Genomic DNA, 13,758 nt, shown 5'->3' with positions numbered 1-13,758 from the left:
TACAGTTCTCAGTTGGTTTGCGTTCTCTTCCTTTATTGGGTTTTACTGTGCTTAGATTGATTCATTAACTCAAATAGATTAAGTTTACAGTACTCATTAGGATTCGTTTTTGAACTTAAATGGTTTGTTGCAATCGGTTTCCTCAAACAGATTGAGTTACCTTAACTTTTTGGGTTTTACAGTGTACAAAAAAGCTACAGATTAAACCTACAGTTCTAACATAATTTAATTTAAATAGGTCCTATTAATACTTATTTTACAAGACGTAAAATGAGTAACTGATGTCCCTAGAGTGTTTATGTGAAGTTATGCTATTTTCATGACTGTCGCTTTAAATTCAAATGAGATTGTGCTCTTTTCAAAAGAGGGCGGAGCTACAAACACCTATGTGTCAGCATAGTGGCAGACTCAAAACTCTAATAGCAGACAACTGCTTCTCACTCAGGGCTGTCTATGCTAATGAGGGAGAGATTGTTTCTAATGGGTGGGGCTTTCCCTCTCTGATGATATGTACTAAGGGAAAATGTCAATAAAATTTTATTACTGTTTTTTTTTATTTTATTTTTTTTTTATGAAGTGTGATTTAAAAAAATAGAATTCATCCTTTTTTTTACCATTAGAGTATGGCTATATTTACACTCTGTTGCCACACAACTCTGTTTAAACACTAAAAGTTATTTTTGCATAATAGGTCCCCTTTAACATATGTCAACATTGTCTTTGGTGCTCAAGAAACCCCTCTGTTAAAATGTAATGAATCCATCACCGATTATAAACTGACAAATCCAAAGTCCCTTGATCTTTTGATATATAAGGTCATCATACTGTAAAAACATCATGTAAGTTTCAGAACTCAACATGATCTTGTTCGTCTATAAACAACGTATAATGAACCCAATCTGCCAAAATGAGAGGTTATGGAATGTGCAAGTTAATTACACGCTAGTGTGGTTAAGAGATCAGTGCCTGCTTCTACAGTACATCACTGCCAGTTTAGCGCCACCCACCAATTCACACTGTAGTAAATAACAAGTAGGAGGAGTAGCTGTTTATAAAATCAAACCATTATTTTGGTACTATTGCTTTGTTTGTTATTACACATCGCTTCATATGTACTAGAGTAAAAAGAGTAATCATGAAGGGATTTATGCTGCCAGACATCCATGCAGACATTTATAGTGCATCAGTGGGCACACAGCTGTATTTCTTCCAACTTTATTAAATAAGGAAACTGTTAGCCAGTCATTCAAATTGTGCGTTTACATCTGTGTCTAAAACCTACTTCACCTTTTTAGTAGGATCTAATGAAAAGGGTTGTCAAAACATGACAGAAACCAGCCGTTTGCTTCTAAATTATCTGAATCTTGAAAAGGTTATATGTGGACTCAATACTAAATAAAAATGGCTCACTTATTAAACCTTTTATATCTGTCAGAGGGTGGCATGGTGGCTCAGTGGTTTACTGTGAATGTAAAACTCGCAGCAAGAAGGTCACTGGTTCGAATCCCGGCTGGGCCAGTTGGCATTTCTGTGTTAAGTTACATGTTCTCTCTGTGTTGGGTTTCCTCTGGGTGCTTTGGTTTCCCCCACAGTCCGAAGACATGTGGTACAGGTAAACTGAATAAACTAAATTGGCCATAGTGTATGAGTGCGTGTGAATGGGTGAGTGTATGGGTGTTTCCCAGTAATGGGTTGCGGCTGTAAGGGCATCCGCTACATAAAACATATGCTGATATAGTTGTTGGTTCATTCTGCTGTGGCAGCCTCTGAAATAGAGACTAAGCCGAAGGAAAATGGATGAATAAATATCTGTCAGGTTGATCCCTGCTCAGTGGCAATACCTGCATGACACGTCATATGCACACAGTTTTATTATTAATCCACAGAATGGGTTACACCAAGTTACATACTACAGCGCTAAAACATATCAATGATGTGTTGCTTCAATTTTAAAGTAAGTTTCTGTGAGATTTATTTATTGTTTTAACATATTATCTGTTATAATGTCCCATTGCGAGGGCTGTTGCTAGAAGGGATACAGCTGCAGCCAGAAGTTACTGAGAATTCATTCATTTTCCTTCGGCTTAGTCTTTATTTCAGAAAACACCACAGCAGAATGAACCGCCAACCGTTCCAGCATATGTTTTTACAGAGCGGATGCCCTTACAGTTGCAACCCAGTACTGGGAAACACCCATACATTCACACACACGCATACACTATGGCCGATTTAGCTTACCCTATTCACCTAGCACATGTCTTTGGACTGTGGGGGAAGCTGGAGGAAATATATGTGAACATGGGTAGAACATGCAAACTTCACACAGAAATGACAACCGGGATTCGAACCAGCGTCCTTCTTGGCTAACCACTGAGCCACCGTGCTGCCTTTAGCAAGTATTATTCATTCAAATAAAGAGATTTTTCGCTGCTTGTTCAAATGACTTATTTAAAATGAGCTAAAACAACACAATTGTTGAGATTTTTGTGTGACAGCTTAATTGTTTTATGTTCAATCCACTTAAATTTGTTGCGTTCACCTAATCGATTTGTTTTAGGAGAACATGAGTGAATTGTGTGGGACCCTGCATGTTTTACAGGGTTTGTATTATCAATTTAATAACCCATCAATTGTCTTTTATTAATTTCTACTTCCAACCCAACCCTGACAGTAATGTAAAAATGATAATTATAATAGTAATTAATTATTAAATTATCCATTAAATTGCATTTTATATATGTCTGCCCCTACCCCAACTCTAAAACTAGCCCTCACAGTAATGTAAAACTATTATTTACTGCTGTGATGTCACAAAATGTATGCTATATTGATGTTAGTATGGGAAGCACACTGGCGCAGTGGGCAGCAAAATCTCCTTACAGCAAGAAGGTCGCTGGTTCGAGCTCCGGCTGGGTCAGTTGGCATTTTTGTGTGAGTTTGCATGTTCTCCCCGTATTCGCGTGGACACACTCCGGGTGCCCAAGTTTTCCCCACAAGTCCAAAGACATGTGGTATAGGTGAATAGGGTAAGCGAAATTGACCATAGTGAGGCGATGCAGTAGGTAGTGCTGTCGCCTCACAGCAAGAGGGTCGCTGGGTCACTGGTTTGAGCCTCGGCTGGGTCAGTTGGTGTTTCTGTGTGGAGTCTGCATGTTCTCCCTGCGTTCGCGTGGGTTTCCTTCGGGTGCTCCGGTTTCCCCCATTGTCCAAAGACATGCGGTACAGGTGAATTGGGTAAGCTAAATTGTCCGTAGTGTATGAGTGTGTGTGTGTGTGTGTGTGTGTGTGTGTGTGTGTGTGTGTGTGTGTGAATGTTTCCCAGAGATAAGTTGTGTAAAATGTATAAAACATTAGCTGGATAAGTTGGCGGTTCATTCCGCTGTGGCGGCCCCGGATTAATAAAGGGACTAAGCCACAGAGATAAGTTGTGTAAAATGTATAAAACATTAGCTGGATAAGTTGGCGGTTCATTCCGCTGTGGCGGCCCCGGATTAATAAAGGGACTAAGCCAAAAAGAAAATGAATGAATGAATGAAACTGACCATAGTGTACATGTGTGAATGAGTGTGTATGGATGTTTCCCAATGATGGGTTGCAGCAGGAAGGGCATCCGCTGCATAAAACATATGCTGGATAGGTGGGCGGTTCATTCTGCTGTGGTGATCTCAGGTTAATAAAGGGACTAAGCCGTAAAGAAAATGTGCTAGAATCCACAGACCTATCCCTTCTAGACTTTTTTCAAGTTTCTATCTATATTATGGTCAAATAACTTAGCAGTTAATGCTAATCCTTGCTATAGCACCCCTTGTGGCTATGCTGAGATCTTGCATTGAATTACAAATTTCAGAAAGCAATAACGTGTGAATTCAAGCTTGCGCAGCTTGTCAGTTTCATTCACGTACTGGTGTAGAGTATGTTCCAGGCTTTATACAGCAGTCAACAAGAATTTGGCAGGGTTTATTTTGTTAAAGTATAGATGTTAGGGGTGTAATTGGCGTGTGTGTGCTTTGGCAGGTGGAAGGAACGCCGCTTTTCAGACACAGTCTAACCCTATCACACACAGGTCAAAAGCAGAAGGGGAAAGACGTGACACTTATTCCACCAGCGCTCGGCCCTGCTTTGTAATGGCCCTGAAAGCGACGCTTTCCAACAGAATTACACTGGCTTTGTGTAAATAATCAAGGGCTGACCTGTGGGGTTAAACCCCGTAATTGAAGTGATACTTCAAAGCGACGACCACCACCTTCACTGGATACTGTTTGTGTGTGAGTGTGGAAAAAAAGGGGACCATTTGAGAGGGACAGCTTCCAGTGTGTGTGTGTGTGTGTGTGTGTGTGTGTCCGTTTGATTGGACAGGGATGGCTCTGTGGGAAGGTCTCATCTCCCCTACAGCTGCTCTCTCTATATCCATCTCATCATTTTTCCCGCTCTGTCCCTCTTTCTCATCTCCTCTCACTCATTAAATGAGTGACACAAATGCAACATTAAGTTGCGTCGAGGCCACAAATGGATAAATAAAATCAAATGATCTGATGTAATGTGTTCTTTTCCACCATTGCACAAATGTGAATTGAGAGTCATTTTCCTGGTTGTGGAATGACTGTCTTCAATGGCATTTTCCCCCCAATCCACATGCATGATGACGACATTTTTTACTGCGCGTTAAAGCAAAAGTTTTAACTTGTAAATAATATAGCCTATATTTAAATGGGCTTAGCCACGGAATCTCACAGAGACTGTGGAATAATGCCGCAGTGTAATGTGTTGACAAAGAAATGGCTGAAACAGAGACCCAACACCTTTTCATTAATATTCATCGGTGTCACTGGGGGGAATTTATCATCATTTATCAACATTTAAGGCTAATTATTATGACTGACGTGATGGGTAAATGAGGTCAATACAAAGTGTCAAAAACATTTTAGACACTGATTTACAGAGGAGTTTAGCATATAGAGAGCTTTTTAACATGCCGTTTCACACCGAGGCCCGGACAAACACAAAAGCACAAATCAATAAATGACGTTGATCACCAACTGCAATAAGCCACAAGAGGCCTTGCGTTCCAGTGATTTTACTACAGCTAATGGGAGATGTTGGATAGCAGCACTAAAGCTGTTAAAGGACAGTTGCAACAACATTATATAAGAGGGGTGGGGGTATGGTTAATTAATAATTACATTTGTTACTATGCTTAGAAAGAATTCTTTGGTCTCCTAATTATAGGTTATTTCATTGATATATAGTTTAACCATAGATCTGCATACAGTTGACAACCTAATTTCAATATGATTTTAGAAGAAGTTAGGACTATTTGTTTCAATGAAAGTCTGTTTAATATAACTTTAGATTAAAAATAATGGGCCATAAATAAAGCAGGGAGAAATGGATCAAAATAACAAGTCTCACAAATATTTAGTTTTGATGTCAAACCCTGCTTTTTTAATATCAAATCTACCTGTAACTTCAAATTAGTCCAATTACCCAGCATGGACAGAATAGGATGTCCTTTAAAAAAGTAACCCGCATAACATTAAACATCAGTTGTATTTACGTTGGTACAAAACTAATGGATTCTCACATCTGACACAGATCGGATTTGTTACATACATTTTAACATAAAAATCCACTTATATCAAGGATAATCAATAGATTTCTATGGGTTATGTAAGGGATAAAGTACATACAGGCGGTTGTTATTGCAGAATAAAGCCTGACAGGCTTATTGACAGCCCAATGCAAAGCCGAGCACTGTTGTATAAGACTCGAGGGCTTTCACATCCTGTCCAAGCAACCATCATGGATGACTTCATCCAGCTTATTAAATGATTACTTACTTGTTTACTCCGAGGGCCATTTATATTGAAGTTGATATTTAGTCGCACCATATTGGTGTTTCGTAACATCTAGTTTTTATGAGGTGGGTTGTTAGCCCAATGCTCAACTCCCAATGTGGAGGACCAGGACATGCACAAATACACTACGGCCAATATAGTTCATTCAATTCCCACAAGGAGAACATGCAAACTCCACCGTTTCGCTATTAAATTATTACTTGACTTTTTTTTTTTTAAATACTCGCAAAACATTGTTCTGAGCCATAATAGTTTATTAATTCTTTAATTTAATGGAAAGCTGACAGAAATGAAACTGGCTGAGTGATGCTGATGAAGCATACAAACGCATGTGCATTATTCAGTCACAAGATGGTGCCAAACATGTCAAAAACGATGAACGATACTATCCAACTGATTATTAATTCACAAGATGGTGCTAAACAGTTATAACAGATTAGCAGAAACAAATAAATGTGGATGTAAGTGTATGGAGGTGAATGTTTTCACTGACGGTCAAGGTGATATAAAGTTCCCTGATGAGCCCGTGTTATTTAGCTGTTGTTATCTTGAGATAACTTACCCTGGAATGTTGCGACTGACCAATCAGAAGAAGTGAGTACTCCAAACAGCCGTCTAATAAATTATTTTAAATACATGACATGGAGGCAAAAAAACTGTCTTATGTGACTATTTACTCCCAGAGCCATTTATATCGAAGTTAATATTTAGCCGCATCATATTGGTGTTTCATAACATCTAGTTTTTATGAGGTGGGTTGTTAGCCCAACGCTCAACCCCCAACCTGGAGGACTACTTACGGACAATATAGCTTATCGCGTCTGGTGTTAAACATTATCATGTTTAACAATTTTTTTTTTTATTAGGCTTTGTTCAATTAAGAGCTTTGAAAGTGTGTTTAGAAGGACACTGCATGACGTCCAACAAGCAAAAACAGTTAAGAATTGCTATTATGCTTTCTTTCTGCAACAGCCCTACATCATAGCCAAGCGACACTGTACTATGCATTGTGCCAATTCAGTGGTCAAAACTTCACAAGTTATTCCAAACCTATGGTAGCTGTAAACTCCAGGAGTTCGGTTATCTACAAACCATTCCCCATTGTGTCCGACCGATGGTCTTCCAAAGTCAAGAAGTCCAGTTATCCACTGAGCAAAACGCTCATGCAAAGACAAGCCTGTAGACAGATGCACTTCTCGTAGCACACGCAGGGATAAATTGATCCCTGGTCTTGCTCTAGCTACAGGCCTCCTTCCCTCATTAATTTTACCGAGTCCTCCAGATGGGAAACAAAATATTAATTTTATTCAGCCTAAGGCGCGGAGTCGTGCGAAGGTGCTCCGTAAATCAGAGGGCTCTGGCGAAGACGCAATATCGCAGGACGACCGCAGAGGCCTACGGGTGGGCAGAGGCTTCAGTTTGTCATAAATGTAATTAATTGAATGGCGGGGAATGATGAATCGATCAGAACACGTGGAGCAGACGTGACTTCCTTAGAGCCATGGCAACCCCATACCAAATTATGCAAATTAATTGGCTCTACCAATGTGGCATAAAATGCTAGTGCTACTACACTGCATGGTACATTAGTCAGTTCATCCAATAAAAACCGCATTCTTTACAAGTGAATCCTTGAGTCACAGTGCTCAGGGAAACTATTCATTTGCAGCACAGATGTGAAAGTCTGGCAGCATTTTACAGCCCGTTTCTGGCGGAAAGCGGCATGGGGTGAGTCGAATGTGTGAGCCGGGGTGAGCAAAGAAAAGAAAGAGACAAATAAAAGAGATAGAAATAGTGAGAAAAAGTGAGTGAGAAAAGGCTAGAACAGATGAGACACTCTGTTGACCGTGACCACAATGACATCTGGTATGGAAGCTGTACAAGTGTTGCTCATTGAAATTCTACTGTTGCCTCAAACTGATCATCTCAAAGCCTTGTGTCCAACTATAATGTCTCTCTCTCTCTTTTTTTTTTTTGATCCACTCAAGCGAGGACCTGAGGGAGTCTATTGGTCACATCTCCGAGACGAAGTATCACTGATTTTGTCCACAATGTTGCTCTACCACCTGCTGAGTCGCTGCTGAAATTGCTATTGTCAACACAAGCACACATACGCACTTGCGCACACGCGACATGGCTCTAATTAAAGAGACTGTCCAATGAATGTCACTCCTGCTTTTCACATTACTCCATCTGACTTCTCTCCGTCATGATAGACTTTGTCACATGGGTGGATTATGCTAATTGTCCATAAATCTAGGGGCTTATATCAACTTAATTTACACAAATCCTTTGCCTTGGACCTCTGAATTCATGTCTGTCATGATCAAAGGCAGAAGAGATCATTCTCCGAAGAACATAAATTACATATGAATATCAGATTTATAGGTTTGACACATATCCTAATTAGGCTATGTAAAAACACTCATATCTAATTTTTATATCATTTTTTTTTAAATTACATGCTTTGTGAATATTTGATTAATTGACATGTCACTCATTTGATTAATGCTATTAATTCATTTTCTTTTCAGCTTAGTCCCTTTATTAATTAGGGTCACCACAGTGGAATGAACCGCCAACTTATCCAGCATATGCTTTACGCAGCGGATGCCCTTCAAGCTGCAACCCATCACTGGGAAACATTAGTACACACTCATTCATACACTATGGACAATTTAGCTTACCCAATTCACCTATAGTGCATGTCTTTGAACTTGTGGAGGACACCGGAGCACCCGGAGGAAACACACACGAACACCTGGAGAACATGCAAACTCCACACAGTAATGCCAACTGGCCCAGCCGAGACTCAAACCAGCGACCTTTTTGCTGTGAGGCGACAGCAGTACCCACTGCGCCACCCTGCTATTCTGTTATTCATTGTAATCTATTATACATCTGAATAATTCAATGTTTTTATTTATTTTATTATTATTATTTTTTTGTCAGAGTGAAATCATAAATAAAAGAAACCGACCACACTTCAGGGAATTGATATTTTTCTGGAGCAGCAAAATTAATGATATACATATAGCAACAATACTGACTTTAATTGCTAAGTATATTTAGTATATATGTTCAATATGTCATTAAAACTTATTAAAATAGATATTGAACAGAGAAATACCTTTAAACATTGTCATATATATATATATATATGACAGCATAATTGAGTACACCCCATTTTGAAAAATATTTTTTTATATATTTCTCAGTGATTATAGGCAATGTATTTTGGTGCATTTAAACAAAACAGATTTATTAAGCAGATATATTTATTAAAATAATAGTTTAGTCACCAAACATATTTAGAAATTAAAAACATAATAATTTAATTATCTTTAAATGCTATCTAGAAATAAATTAAATTCAACCAAAATATTGAAAAAAACAACCTACAAAAACTAATTTTTATTTATTTATTTGCTTCTCTTGCATTTTCCTTCATTTAAAATAATATTTTATAAGCTCCAGAATTGACTTAAGTACAGAAACTAATGTAGATGCACAAATAAAATAGTGTAAAATAGTAAGATATATTTGTGAGTGGTGTACTTATATGTTGAGTACTATATGTATAATCTTGTGGCTCTCTTAAAATGTTGGAAAGTTGAATGTTAAACTTATCTTATCCATGTTAAGTAAACGTGTTTAGGTTGTTGTTGTTGTTGTTTTTTTTGTATATTGGAGAAAAACAGCTAGTACTCTACACTTTTGTATGAAATTGACCAATAAGTTATATCATATCAGCCAAAAGTGTTTCAATGAAAAAAAAAAACAATAATTTGTATGTAAAAATTTGTAATACGTTGACACTTTTTTCAAGTTTGGCCCGTGGAGCAACCTGTTTGAGCACTGCTGATTAAATCACTGAAACTTTTGTGTGGGTGTATTGGTATGCACCTCATGCAGTTTATATTGTTAATATTACTTGTAAGTGTTTTGTACGTATGACAAATGTAAATATGTGAGAGTAGTATTTGTATTTACTTTCTAAACTAATAAAGACAATGTGTTAAAAGAAAAGCTTTGGAAAGTGTTTGGTATTGTGTAAACATAAATTGATAATAAAATAAAACATTCCATTATATTTTTTATTTATTTATTTTGTTTGTGGACCTATGTGTATTTTTATTCATGGACAAGGTGAATAAGCCTAGTATCATAATATAATCTATCAATGTTTACGTTCCGTAAGTTCGATGACCTCACAGCATGCCGCCATGTTGACGCGATGCTCGGCGTTTCACTAAACAGCGGAAATTTATACGTGCTTATTGACTCTGTACATAGCAAAACTAAGACTTTTTTTGCAATTCCGAAAGTGAGGACAACACAGCGATGCATGGTTATCCCGATTTGCCAGCTGACAACGAGAGAATCCGTTTCTGACCTGTACAGCCAAGCAGGAATGGCTGACGACGGAAAACGCGCCAAAGACGAGTGTAAACATCGGCACGGCATTCACAAGGTAAGACGATTTAATTACAGAGAAAGTTCTGAACAGCAGCGCCCTGTGTTGTTTATCTTCCCTTCGAAAGGTAAGTGAATCAATTCCTTGTGTAAACTGCTTTCTAAAACTCGGCATCATGAAGTAGATGAACACGCTGAACCATGTCCATAGGGGGCAGTGAAGCGACTGTTATGAATGTTAGCATGCTACTGAACATGCATAAAACACAAATGTAAATATTTGGGGAACGTGGTGTGCCCGATATGTAGACCAAAACGTTGTCTATTATGATGTTATGATATCATTCTATGATATGGTTGATATGCATTGTAGGTTTGAGAATTTGATTCATCATTTGATTATTAGGCTACTGGTTTATACTGAGTTGATCATGAACATTAAATGTCAAATACATTTGTGCATTTGATTTCTGATATAAGAATGCATTTTGATTTATTATTTGACAGTTTGAGTATTTGATTCATCATTTGAGAGTGCATTTTGATTTATTATTTGACAGTTTGAGTATTTGATTCATCATTTGAGAGTGCATTTTGATTTATTATTTGGTAGTTTGAGCATTTGATTTATCATTGAAATATTAGGCTACTGGTTTGAGTTGATCATGAAAATTAAATACCAAATACATTTGAGCATTTGATTCCTTATAAGAGAATGTATTTTGATTCATTGTTTTATAGCGTGAGCATTTGATTTATCATTGAATTATTGGGCTAATGGTTTATACTGAGTTGATCATGAAAATTGAATATCAAATACATTTGTGCATTTGATTTGTCATTTGCGAATGGATTTTGACTAATTATTTGATCGTTTGAGCATTTGATTTATCATTTAAGAATGCAATTTGATTTATTTGATAGTTTGAGTATTTTATTCATCATTTGAGAGTGCATTTTGATTTATCATTTGATAGTTTGACCATTTGATTCATCATTGAATTATTGGGCTACTGGTTTATACTGAGTTAATCATGAAAATGAAATGTCAAATACATTTGTGCATTTGATTTCTGATATGAGAATGCATTTTGATTTATTATGTGATATTTGAGCATTTGATTTATCATTTGATAATGCGTTTTGATTCATTATTTGGTAGTTTGAGCATTTGATTTTTGATAGAATGCATTTAGGTTTAGTGTTTGATAGTTTGAACATTTGATTCATCATTGAATTAGTAGGCTAGCGGTTTATACTGAGGTGATGATGAAAATTAATTACTAAATACATTTCACCATTGGATTTCTGATATGAGAATGCAATTTGATTTATTATTTGATAGATTGAGTGTTTGATTCATCATTTGAGAGTGCATTTTGATTCATTACTTAATAGTTTGAGCATTTGATTTATCGTTGAATTATTAGGCTAATGGTTAATACTGAGTTGATCATGAAAATTAAATATCAAATACATTTGTGCATTTGATTTCTGATATGAGAATGCATTATGATTCATTGTTTGATAGTTTGAGCATTTGATTTGTCATCTGAGAATGCATTTTGATTCATTTTTCGGTAGTTTGAGCATTTGATTGATCATTTGGATAGTTGTATTGAGTGTTTGATTTATTGTTTGAAATTTTTAGTCATTTGAATTTTAATTTTAATTTTGTTTGGAAAAGAATCTATATATATAGATGTTTTTAATGGAAATTAAGGGCATTGGCATCATGGAAAAAAGTGGTTTAACTCTTTTTGAAATCTCAGTATTGTCTGAAAATATATTGCTACGTTTTAGTCTCCAAGACATTTTAGATTAGCCTAATTAATTTTAACATTTCCTTGAAACTTTTTAAACTTTTTTTTTTAATAAATCCAAATTTTTAAGTCCAATAATTTGGCGCACAATTTTTCAACTACTTTCCACAGACTCATTTAATGAAATGAATGGTTGGAAACAATAGTGCCTTGAGTTCTTTAATCGACTGACATAACCAATTATCTTTGAACTTTTTTGAGCTAATAATTTTAGGACCCATTTTGGCTTCCATTGTGAGTGCAATTCTGTTCAATTTTAAGTCTCATTTAACCAGAAATATTCTCTCTTTTTTTTACTGTAATCAACATATTAAACATTAACACGACTGACTAATAACTTCAAGATAAGATTACAATGAAGCATTTTCGAAAACATACTAGTTCATAGATCAGACGGAAGAAATGGCTGAAAAATCATGTCACATTTGTGCCCACACGCTTTTTCTTGTGGCATTCTTCCACAAAATGGCAGCCCAAGACAGAAGGAAAGACGACGCAGATCATGAAGAAAGACAAGCACGAGTGACATCTTTCTTCTAATAACAGAGAAGGTCCTTTCCAACAGCACTATCCTTCCACAGCTCCCTCTTTTTGAAATACACGTGTCACTGCAAAGTGACAAATAGCACATATTAATTAGGTACTAGACTGGGCGAGATTGCTGTTATTAACAGGGAAGGGGAAGGTCGGATTTAATTGCCTGTGACATCAAAGTCAAGTGACTGGTATTTCAAGCATCATTTAAAATGTTTGATATGGAAGCCATTGTTCTCACATAAAGGAGCGTCTAAAAATACAAAAGGAGAATGATGGGGAGCAGAGACAGTGCTGAGGCGGTTATCTGCAGCCTGACTGCTAATATCACCAGGGCTGCTCGCAAAATGACTGGCTTCTAATGGAATAATCTGTTCCCCTCAGTTCAAACCTGTTTTCTTGCATCCTTATTTTTGCTCTCAAAAAATAGTAGTGTTAAAGTGCTTTTGTTGCATTGAATTAAGGAAAATATTCAGTTCGTGGGATCTGTCTGTTCAATTAGCATCTTATTTTGGTCATTTTTCTTTCCCCCCCAAAAATAAAAGCCATTTCTCCTAGGGGCTGTAAAGCTGTAGAAGCTGTAAAGGATATTAATAGTATTGTACATTTACCTTGAACTTTTAATTATTACGAAAGCACGTTACGCTCGGCAATTAGACGTAAATAAGTGCATCACTTTTAGTGTACAATTAGGCTGATGGCACTCATGATGGGGATTACAGAGATATGGTATGAACCGGCGGCGGTCTGGCTAATGATCGGGAGGGGCCGACAGTGCAGAGAGCACCGCGCGGTTAGTCGCCCGTCGTCATGGCAACAGCACGCTCTCACTCTGTGGTCCCCAACCCTAAAATTAGTGCTGAGGTGCGCGGCTCCAAAACGCATTCCAGACTCGCATTGACAGACTCACATTTGGTCGAGCTGCACCAAAAAAAAAAATCACCTTCGCCATGTCTGTATACCAACATGCACGGATAAAAAGCAGCAATAAACAGAAGGAGATCTCTCCAGTCTGACTCGTAAGCACCCAGTTTGCAATCCCATTTATGTGCTTTGGGGGCCTTTCGCTCTCGTTGCTGTTTCGAAGCCATCCGCCATCTGCTAGCCACAACCATTCAGCTTTTATCATC

General features: G+C 37.2%; 1 protein-coding gene and 1 long non-coding RNA gene across 10 annotated transcripts in view; both read left to right on the top strand.

Moving 5' to 3' along the window:
* LOC137489281 (uncharacterized) overlaps window positions 1-9,884 on the top strand; it is a 602,555-nt gene extending 592,671 nt beyond the window's left edge. For 6 of the 8 annotated variants that reach the window (XR_015524713.1, XR_015524716.1, XR_015524720.1 and 3 more), the window contains one exon: window positions 7,844-9,884. This is a non-coding gene — a long non-coding RNA (uncharacterized LOC137489281). The remainder of the gene's footprint in view (window positions 1-7,843) is intronic. The other 2 variants (XR_015524717.1, XR_015524719.1) reach the window with 2 other exon arrangements.
* Window positions 9,885-10,053: 169 nt separating this feature from the next.
* Window positions 10,054-13,758, top strand: part of agtr1b (angiotensin II receptor, type 1b) — a 248,254-nt gene continuing 244,549 nt past the window's right edge. For both annotated transcript variants that reach the window (XM_087309069.1, XM_087309070.1), the window contains exon 1: window positions 10,054-10,329. The gene's annotated coding sequence lies outside the window, so the exon portion shown is untranslated. The remainder of the gene's footprint in view (window positions 10,330-13,758) is intronic.

This window comes from Danio rerio, chromosome 24 (genome assembly GCF_052040795.2).
Source record: "Danio rerio strain M-AB ecotype USA chromosome 24, GRCz13ab, whole genome shotgun sequence".
Classification (NCBI taxonomy): Eukaryota; Metazoa; Chordata; class Actinopteri; order Cypriniformes; family Danionidae; genus Danio; species Danio rerio.
Note: the sequence above shows the minus strand (reverse complement) of the source record. Positions and strands in the feature narration are given on the sequence as shown.